Source organism: Macaca nemestrina, chromosome 4, assembly GCF_043159975.1.
Source record: "Macaca nemestrina isolate mMacNem1 chromosome 4, mMacNem.hap1, whole genome shotgun sequence".
In the NCBI taxonomy this organism is placed as follows: domain Eukaryota; kingdom Metazoa; phylum Chordata; class Mammalia; order Primates; family Cercopithecidae; genus Macaca; species Macaca nemestrina.
The window spans coordinates 64,067,444-64,077,401 of record NC_092128.1 but is presented as its reverse complement, the minus strand read 5'-3'; the positions used below and the strand labels follow the sequence as shown (position 1 = coordinate 64,077,401).

Sequence of the window (9,958 nt, the reverse complement as noted above, 5' to 3'; positions counted from 1 at the left end):
TTAGTCAAATTAACCAGTCCGCAGAGAGCTCCTGACATCTAGCTAGTGGCACCCCACTTTCCCCACATAAATTACTCTCCAAACTTCAGCTTGCTGCTCCCCTGGCCCTAGGTACAACTCCCTGTCTGGCTCTGTGTGTCAGCCTTCTCTTGTTTGGAGACATAAATAACAAAGAACTCTGTCTTTATTCTACCTGAATGTAATTGTGTTCTGCCATCAAAAGAATCCTTAAATCTTATAAAACAATTGTATACACCTCAAGTCTCCTAATATCTTAATACTATGCTATCCCATTAGGCCTTCTTTGTTTAAAGAGTGAAAAATCAATTAATAAAAGGTGAACTGGAAACACTGAAAAATGAATGCTTTTATTTCTCACGCAGTTATTATTCTTGTCACAAAAATTATGCTTTGAGATTTCTTCAGTAAGAGCAGATTACATATTTTTGCATGCTTACTGCAAAGAGTATCAGTGGTATCTGGATTTTCATAAGAATAAAGATGTGGTACCTGAAAAAGAAAATTATGTTTTAGAAATCTTTCTCTTATAACCATTTATAGATTATATATTTTTCTATACTCTTTCTACTGTAGCCATTAAATTATAGATTTAGCCTAGAGAAAATTATTTAACTGAAATTGCCACCCAATTAACAATATAACAAATTATAAAAGATTATAGGAGTCCATATATCAGAATTTAACTTATAGATATTAGTAAAGTACATAAAAATTAGTATTTATTTTATTTCTAATTATTTGTTTGAAAATTACACACAATAATGAACAAAATTACTATATCTATATATACACAATATATATGTATGTGAGAATGAAATAGAATAAGCAAGAGAGAAAATATATAAGATGAAAAATACAAAGCTACAGAATTATGTCGTCATTATTTAAAATCTTAAACATTCTGGTAAATTAAACTTTTAAAAATGTTAAATTCAGCACTTAAAATGGGGTTTGCATCTATTTTTAGAGAGATGAAATAAGACAGTTCAAACTCAGGAAAAAAAAAATCTGAGTTTATAGAGATACATCATTAAAACACTGCAAAGCCCTGAAAATTTTAGAGCTTTGGAGGGGATCAGTGTTCTGTGTAGTGGAGTTTTAATAGATACCAGTGAAGCATTCTGGCAGAATGACAATTTCTTTGGAGTAGTGGGTAAATAGCTCTCCACTTGCAGTAACATTAATATTTGTAAACTCCTGTCTTTCAGAGTTAGACAGATGCCTCTTTGTTTAAATTTGACAATAATAAACCAAAATTGGAATACAAAGATGTGGATTTTAACATGTACTCTGTAACTTACTGGAAACTTAAAAAAAAAAAAAAGAAAAGAAAAGAAAGAAAAGTCTTTGACCAATACAGAATGTGTTTAAAAGCAACATTGGAGAGTTTAGAGGGAACGTTTAACAGAAGAAAACAGAAAGAAGGCATCAACTATTGTGTTTATATCTTATCTTAAGGTTACATACAAAAGTGATTTTTCTTATGTCAATACAATTTATCTTATTACATCAGTATTTTATTAATATTTTTCTTGGAAAATCTCTTCTACTTCATTAGCCGCATATGACAGATATTTACTAATAATACATAACTTTGAGTAAATGGATTTTATTTATATAGAAGTGATCCAATCCAAGAGTAAGCAAACTACAGCCAGGTACCATATCTGGCTTGCAACTTGTTCTTGTAAATAAAGTTTTATTGAAACACAGTCACAGCCATTCATTTACAAATTATCTATGGCTGCCCTCACACTTCAACAACAGAGCTGAATACTTGAGTTCTTGATGCAGAGACTATTTGATCTGTAAATCCTAAAATGTTTGTTCCCCAGTCCTTCTTCTTCAAGGTAAGTTGTTCATAAAGAGGGTACTTCTTTGAAAACGATCAAATTAGTCTAAAAGTTATCTGTGTCATTGATACATATTACCTTGCCTGAAAGATACTATTAAATAAGATTATTGTGGTTGAATGCTTTCAATTGACATTTTTTATCCCCCAAATTATCATTCCAATAAGCGTTGAAAAATAAATTTATATATTTCTAGTTCACTTGAATTGCTTAAACTAAATAATCTGGAGATGAGTGTTTGAAGCACTCTGTATTAATAGCTTAATAATAAAATTGATGCCAAATATGGAACAGTCAGAACAGAGAGTTTCCACTTCAGAAATTTAAGATTGTATCTGAGACTAGGAATTCGAACCACTCCTAGAAACTGAAGAAAAATACTAATATTCAGCTGGATACACTCCTTTCTTGTTAATACAGTGCAAAATAATCCCTTCTATAAATAACAATACCTGGAATACTTTTTCCATATAGATATGTATTAGGAAATAATGAAGGCTAAAACCTTAACCAATTGTACTTTAAAAATTACTCCTAGGAAATAAAATAACAGGAAATATCTAAATTTAAAGGCACATACTTGGAAAAACCACTATGTGATATACTATTATTTATATCTCTCTGAAATTTAAAGTTGCTTTAGAAAATACATTCCATCTCATTCCAGAGATTTTATATTGAAGTACCTCTCATAATTGCAAGAACTGTACAACAACTTGTATTTGTAAGCAACATGTTCAATAGTATTTCAAACCTCTTTGATTCAATGCCTGAACGCTGTTAAGTATATTACTAGATCTTTGTACTTATAATGGTTTTTTTAACATGGTAGAATTTTGCTAAATCAAGACTTCTTTTTAAATGAATATTAATAATGATAAACAATATTTTACTAAGTTTATGAGGCTATATATAAAGTGGTCTCGCTAGTCAAGTCCAATTAGGTGTTCTCTGGTAAAATGCTTCTGTAAGATTGTGTATCATCCTTTAAGAGAGCTGCAATTGCACAAGCATCTTCAAGGCTCAGAGAAATTTAGCCTCCTTACCTCCACCTTTTTAAAAAATTTTCAGCTAATTGCCCTTGGAAACTTTAAATCATTCCGGTCTAGCAGTATAACCTTGTAGATACAAATAAATTTCAGTTATATTACTGAAATGATTATTGCTATCGAAATGATGAAAACTGTAGGAATTGTAACTCTGCTTATGATTGCTAGAAGTCTCTAGTGAATTTTCTTCATTTATTTTTCTGAAGACTACTGTACAGTTTTCCTTTTTCTCAAGTCTCCAAATTTCTCTTCTTTCCTCCATCCTATTTTAGCTACTAATCTCATCTTTCAATTCATTAAGACAACAAAAGGATGGAAATATCATTATCTTCCCACCAACAATTCTATAAGCCAACTTTCTCCAGCACTGAAATATTTATCTTCCCTCTTGTTTCCCTTTATATTGGTCCATAGAGCTCATTCATTCATTTTTATCTCTCCAGAACACTCTTATAACAATAACACAATTTACTCTCCTATTTTCCTACCAATATACATGTATTTTTTATTATAATTACCTGTGTACGTCTAATGAAGCTGACAAGAGTCTCTTTAATGTATATTCCCACATAAATTTGGGCACCTTCAACTTTCCTTGATATTGACAAAATAATCTGAAAGTGATTGGGTATAACTATGTTTCCACCAGCAGGGAATGTAATCCTTGTGAGACTTTATATTATGGTGTTTTAATTTTTGGCAAATTTCAAAACATAAAATGGTATTTTATGGTTTTTATAATTTGTATTTCCTTATTTACCAGTGAGATTAAATGGTTTTATATCTATATGGCTATAGCTCTTTTTTTTCAGCATATTACAAATTGCAAAACTTTCTACCAACAAACTCCTATCAAGTCAAAAATATATTCCCTAATCTATGACCTAGACTATGGCCTGCAGCCCAATCTCAGTTGTTCACTTGATAGGATCAGGATCATGCCCTGTGGTTGCTGTCTAAACATGTCGTGCACCATCACACTCATTCTCCCAGCACATTCTCTGATAGTGTAACCCTTCATGGGCTCCAGCATTGCTCTTCCAGTCTCCTGGACTACTTTGCACCTTTTCCTCTCTCTTCAAATTGCCAACAACTTTCTCCAACCCTGGGTCTCACTAATGATCTTGTTTATTGTATCCCAGATGGGAAGGAAGAAAATCTACAAAACCACTTGTGTCTATATTTGTACATAAGATCTTCCTTCCTGAACTTATGGATGAAATGTCACTTCTTGTATTGAAGACTAATTCCTCCACAGGTTTGCTAGATCCAATTCATTAAACTTCTCAAGGCTTTGTTCCCTAAAATATTCATCTTGTTTCCCCTATATAATCAGTTTTTCACTCTCTGCTGTATAATTCCCATCATGGTATGATCCATGTTTTAAAAACTTTGACTCACTCTCTAGTTGCCACCCTATTATTCTACTTCTCTTTAGTGCAACACTCTTTGAAGCAATTATTACTTCTCCTTTTATCTGTTTCCTCAACTTAATTATTTCTTTATTTCAACAACATCATTGAAACTTGTCCTATTGAGATTACTAATAATCACATCTTGCCAAGTTCTCAGTCCTCACCTTTTTGATTTCTTAGCAACTGTTAACTCAACTGCATCTATCTTGAAATCCTTTCTTTATTTGGCCTTACATTCCTACATCACTTTATTTATCTTTGTAGCTGACTCCTGCTTTTTTCCATAACTCTAAATTATCAAGCACCTCAAGGATATCATTGGCCCTTTCTTCTCTAATTTTTTCTCTCCCTACAGAATCTCATTTTGTCTGATGGCCTTGGTTAACATCTCTCCATTTTTTACTTCCAAATGTTTGTCTGCAGGCTGAACTTCTTTCTTGATCAGGAACCTCTGTATCCAATTGTCTAATTCATGCTTTCATTTGGCATTATAACAGGCATGTCAAACTATGTCCAAAACCGAACTGCCCTCTCCCTGCATATCATCCCAATCTGCATTTCCTCCCCATCTCACTGAAAAGAATCACTATTCACACGTGTGTTAGGGCCAAAGGCCTGGAAGTCATTCTTGATTCTTTTTTCTCCTTATATCTTATCCAAATGGTAATCATTTAAACTCTTAATTTTGCAAAGTCTAAAGGTAGGTACTTTTCTCTGTCTTCAAAATTGACAACAGTGATTGGCATGCCACAGGTGCTATCAAATAGCTGTTGAATGATTAATGAATGCAGCAGCAAAATTTATTTTTATGTAAAATATGTAAATCTTTTCTTAAACCATAGATGAGAAGCTTTCAGAAAAACGCAATTTAGCATTGCTTTCATATGCATATGTAAAAACGCTTTAGAAATAGTCAATCAAAATTATAATTATTTATGTTTTAAATTGATATTCCATTGGCATAACTGTTATACTCTTTACTTTTTCAGGTGTGTTATTTTTGGCTTTCCTTCCTGGGTGGATTTCCTGATATTTTATGCTATTTCCACATCTTTCAATCTAAATGTATAATTTTTTTAAATTAATCATTCGTGGAGAAAAGATAGTCTCTAGTGACATTTAAGGGTATCAAGCAAAAGAAAAAGACACATACAATTATCCAAGATAGATTTATAGTACTTCTGACAGCACAGGTTAAACAAATAGTTAACAAATTCAAAACAGAGCAATTCAAATCCTTCATTAGAAGTATTCATTTCTATGTATGTCTGGTGAAGAAACATTATAGTAATAGTTAATTATTTTGATTTGGACTATGAACTATTCTAAATCATAGTAAGGAGTGAAAGAACACTATGTTTCCTTATAGGAATAAAAAACATACTTTGATGGGTCATAATATTTTTTCAAATACTGACTCTTGATCCTTTTTACCTATAACATGCCTAGGTAGTGCAGTTGATATTTGTTGTTTTTATCTTCTTGGCATCCTGTTCTTTGCATCTTTTTGCTCTAAGGAGGACAGCTCTTTCTTTCACTTGGTAGAGTCTATAACCACCTGGCTTCACTTCCTGAATTTTATGGTGCATATGAAAGAAAAAGCTTCAGTGACTTTGTCTTCCAAAGATTGATATAAATCTTGGGAATGGGATGCTATGCACTTTTCTCTGGCATTGCTAGTTGTTAAATACAATCCAAACTATATCTGATGATGGCCAGGAGACAAACTTCTTGAGCCTGAAACCATTAGAAAGTAAAATTTAGCAGAGACAGAGCATAAAAAGAGGCAGGCTATCTGATATTTGATTATTTTGTTGAGTTCCTGGATCCAGCTAAACCTAAATGACCCTAGATTTTTATGTTTCTGAACCAACATATTCTACTATTGATTGAGTTTTTGTGACTTGTAACCAAAAGGTATTCTTGTAAATACAACCAATGATAGAGCTTTTAAGTAAATATTTACATAATTGTTTTTACTAATTTATAATTAAAATGTGTCAATATGCTCTTCAGAGTACTCAAGTACTACCACAAGCAAAATATTAGCAGTTAGAGCATTTGAATTTTACTTGGAATGATCAAATAACAATTCGTGTCAAAACATTAACTAAAAGTGCGTAACTTAAATAGAATCTGACATTGTGGACTTATTGTCTAGGAACTGCAAGATTATATAATTGATTGAATTATTGAATACATGTGATTTGCCTTATCCTTCTGTTACTGTTGGTGCTTAATTTTATTTGTGAGTCCCTTTCTCCAAGTTAAATTTATTTTTTGCTCTTTATACTCTCTTTGTGTTATTTTATCTGTGTTTATGATTTCACCCCAACTCGTATGCTGATGATTTCCAAAATTTACCCTGATTTTGAGATTTCTGTATTCAACTGCCACTGGATATCTTTTATTATAATAAAAGCATAATATTATCCCATTATTTCTTAGTCACATGTGAAATCATAACTATCATCATGAGTAAATACCGAGAGAGAGGAAACACAAGGAAGTAACAGCTTCCAAACCTATTAGTATATAAAATGATGTACACTAGGGGTTAGGAACCCCTACTATGTGCTTTTCTAATAACCTAAATAGCAACTCAGAGGAGATGGGGCATATAAATTAACTCTTCTCCCCTTGGTCCCTTACTGATCTAGTCATGCCAGGTAATTAAATTCAGCATTAATAGAATAGGCCTTGGGTGGTATGCCTAACTCATTTCCCATCTCCTAGTCTTGTAGGATCCATTTAAATTAGTAGCCCTACATTTAAATTTTGGGAGTCATGATTGATTTGTCCATTTCCTTAAGTCCTGCTAACTATTCAAAAAATTTCTCACCTGGATATTTCTCCAGTCATTTTTTTTTGTTCATTCCTAGTTCTGTTATGCTGCTCATATTTTGCCTGAAAACTGCAGCAACATACCATTTATCAAATAACACTTAATCACTGATGCCTTCACTGAATGTTCTCTGGGGTGAATTAGAAACCCCTGTTCTGTGGTTTTCTAGTAACATGTAGTAATTGATATCATTGCATCAAGTACATATTAATGTAATTTTATTTTAGTTTTATGCCTATTTTTCTAGAATAGGAGCAATTTGATATATTATCTTTTTTCAATGTGGAAGAGGTGGAGGGATATTGAGTCCCTTCAAAATATGACAGAGAACATTAATCCTGTTTCATTTCTTTTTTTTATTTAAAAATATCATTGCTAATTACCTAAAAAAGGGAAATTTAGGAAACTTATCGAAGTTATCAGTTGATTTTTTGTGCATTTGGCATTGTTTGTAGGGTTAATAATTTGCTTCACGACCTTCAGCCTTTTATAAATGATGGCAAAATCCTGTTATTCCTCTCATTCTGTGCTTTTGTAACATGTTCAAAGTAATGTTTACTCCTCTGGATGATGAGATCTGTAATAAACCTAACAGCAATTCTTTTAGAGCCTTATCTATCTTCAAATTTCAGAATTTGGGTGCAAGGTGAGACATTTCCTTTGACTGGAACATTTTTCTGCAAGAATCTTGTTGTCACAAATTTGCTCTGCTCCAATACAGCATCTTCAGAAAGACATTCTCAGACTGTAATTGCAAAATAGTTGCCACTTTCTGTAAATCACTCTGTGCCCTGCCCTTCCACCTTCTGTAAATGCCTGCCATTTTACCTCCTGTAAATCATTGTGTCTTCTTATGCTGTTTTATTTTCCTCAACATACTAACAATTAACTGATATCACTTAATTTTATATTTGTTTATTTTTTATTGCCTTTATCACTCCTAAAATATAAACTCTTGAAGTCATAGACTTCGTCTTATACACTCTTTTATTGCCAGAGTGTAGAATACAACTTGGAATATAGTAGGCCTACCATATATATTTTTAAAATAAAGAACTGGTACATAAAATCATATTACTTTCCTGTCCCCTTCTATGTTGTTCATGAATATGTATTGTTTAGCCATTAAAGTTATTCACCTCCCCCCACAATTTTAACTATATTATTGGCTTCATTCTTTTCCCATTTAGTAAAAATATAATACAAACAATCATTTTGCCTTTTCCCCTTCCATTTTGCTTTCCTTGCTATTATTTGAAACTTTAAGCACCTTTGGTGGTTTACTTCTTCCGTAGTTCATTAACTAAGTATTCTGCCTTTACTAATTTATCTTATTTTTGATATATGTAATTTTGATATGTCATATTAAATTATTTATTTTCTTGTTTTATTTCTTAGGATTTCAGATGATGTGAAATAATATTACTTTTTTAGGTCTAAGAATGTCATGATACATAATATTCTAATACAATATTACATTTGCATTAAGAGAACTGTGCACTCCTAGGCTCATCTCTTAAGATTAGCCTTAAGGGAAAAAAGTTAAAAAGAATACTAACTTCCTATCTTAAATTATACTTTCTAAGAATGACAACTAAAAATAGTGGCTGTGAATGACACCAACAATTTATTCATCTCTATACAAATGGAAACTGTGCAGTGACAAGAATTGAGCAGGCTACTTTCAAGTTCTTAGATAGCCACAATAAAGACAATGAACTGGAAAACGGTAGTTACAAACATAACACAGTTTATACGGCATGGACATTTTATATCAACCCTGGAGGTTAGCTATGCCCCGGGACACTCAGAATAAATAATTCATTTTCCAAGCAACATGATTCTGACCAATGACCTATGAGTAGAAGTGCCTTGTGGAATATCCAGGAAGTGTCTTAAAGGAGAAATATGTTACTACCATGTTTTTTCTTACTTCAGGCATTTACTTGAATAGCTGCCTTGGAAAATGTTGTAGAAACTGTATATTGTGATCAACAGATCAGCAAAGGAGAAAGAGCTGGCATCCCTGATAATATGGGGCTTCAGACCAGTGTTAGACTGCTTACAATTAATTCGGAATGTTATAAACTTTTCTGTTGTTTAAGCCACACTTATTTTGGATTTTCTGTTAATTACAGATTAATTTATCTTCCAAAGCAGAAGTCAGTTGGCAGAGTTGAAGTTGTGTTTCAGGTTAGTTATACTGATGAACAATGTGTCAGTGAAGGAATAAAATAAATGGGAAATAATGAGTATCATAAGAATCTCTTGTCTCAAAAATTAGGCTAAGACATTTTGTTGAGGTATACATTAGGAGCTTTCTCATTCTATGTACTCAAACCTTTTCCCGATTGCACGGTTAGAGAAGGCTTTGCATTAGACAACTTAGCATTGCACAGAGATGAAAATGGAAGGGGAGGAAGAATGTAAAAGAAAGTCAAAGTGATTGTAATTTCCCCTTCTTGTTTAGAAATTTACACCATTCTTCATCTGAGTGAATTTTAAATATTTCTTAAGCAATATTACTTTGAACAAAGGAGATGATCTAAGTTTTGTGGAGCCCGAAGCATAAAACATGTTTTTATCCTCTTTAAGATAGAACAAAGATAAAATTATAAATACAACATTGGGTGTTAAAGGATTTTTTGAAGAGAAAAAAAATGCCACAAACATACAAATATTTAACAACTATAAAGCTTATAAAGGTCACCTTTATCATCTTAGTAGAAGAGAATGATCATAATCGATTACAGCTGATTATAAACTAGCTTTAAT

The 9,958-nt window shown here is 32.1% G+C and overlaps 1 long non-coding RNA gene across 1 annotated transcript in view; it reads right to left on the bottom strand.

Moving 5' to 3' along the window:
- Positions 1-343: 343 nt before the first annotated feature.
- Positions 344-9,958, bottom strand: part of LOC105475418 (uncharacterized) — a 51,693-nt gene continuing 42,078 nt past the window's right edge. Inside the window, exon 4 of the long non-coding RNA XR_983336.2 lies at positions 344-510. This is a non-coding gene — a long non-coding RNA (uncharacterized lncRNA). The remainder of the gene's footprint in view (positions 511-9,958) is intronic.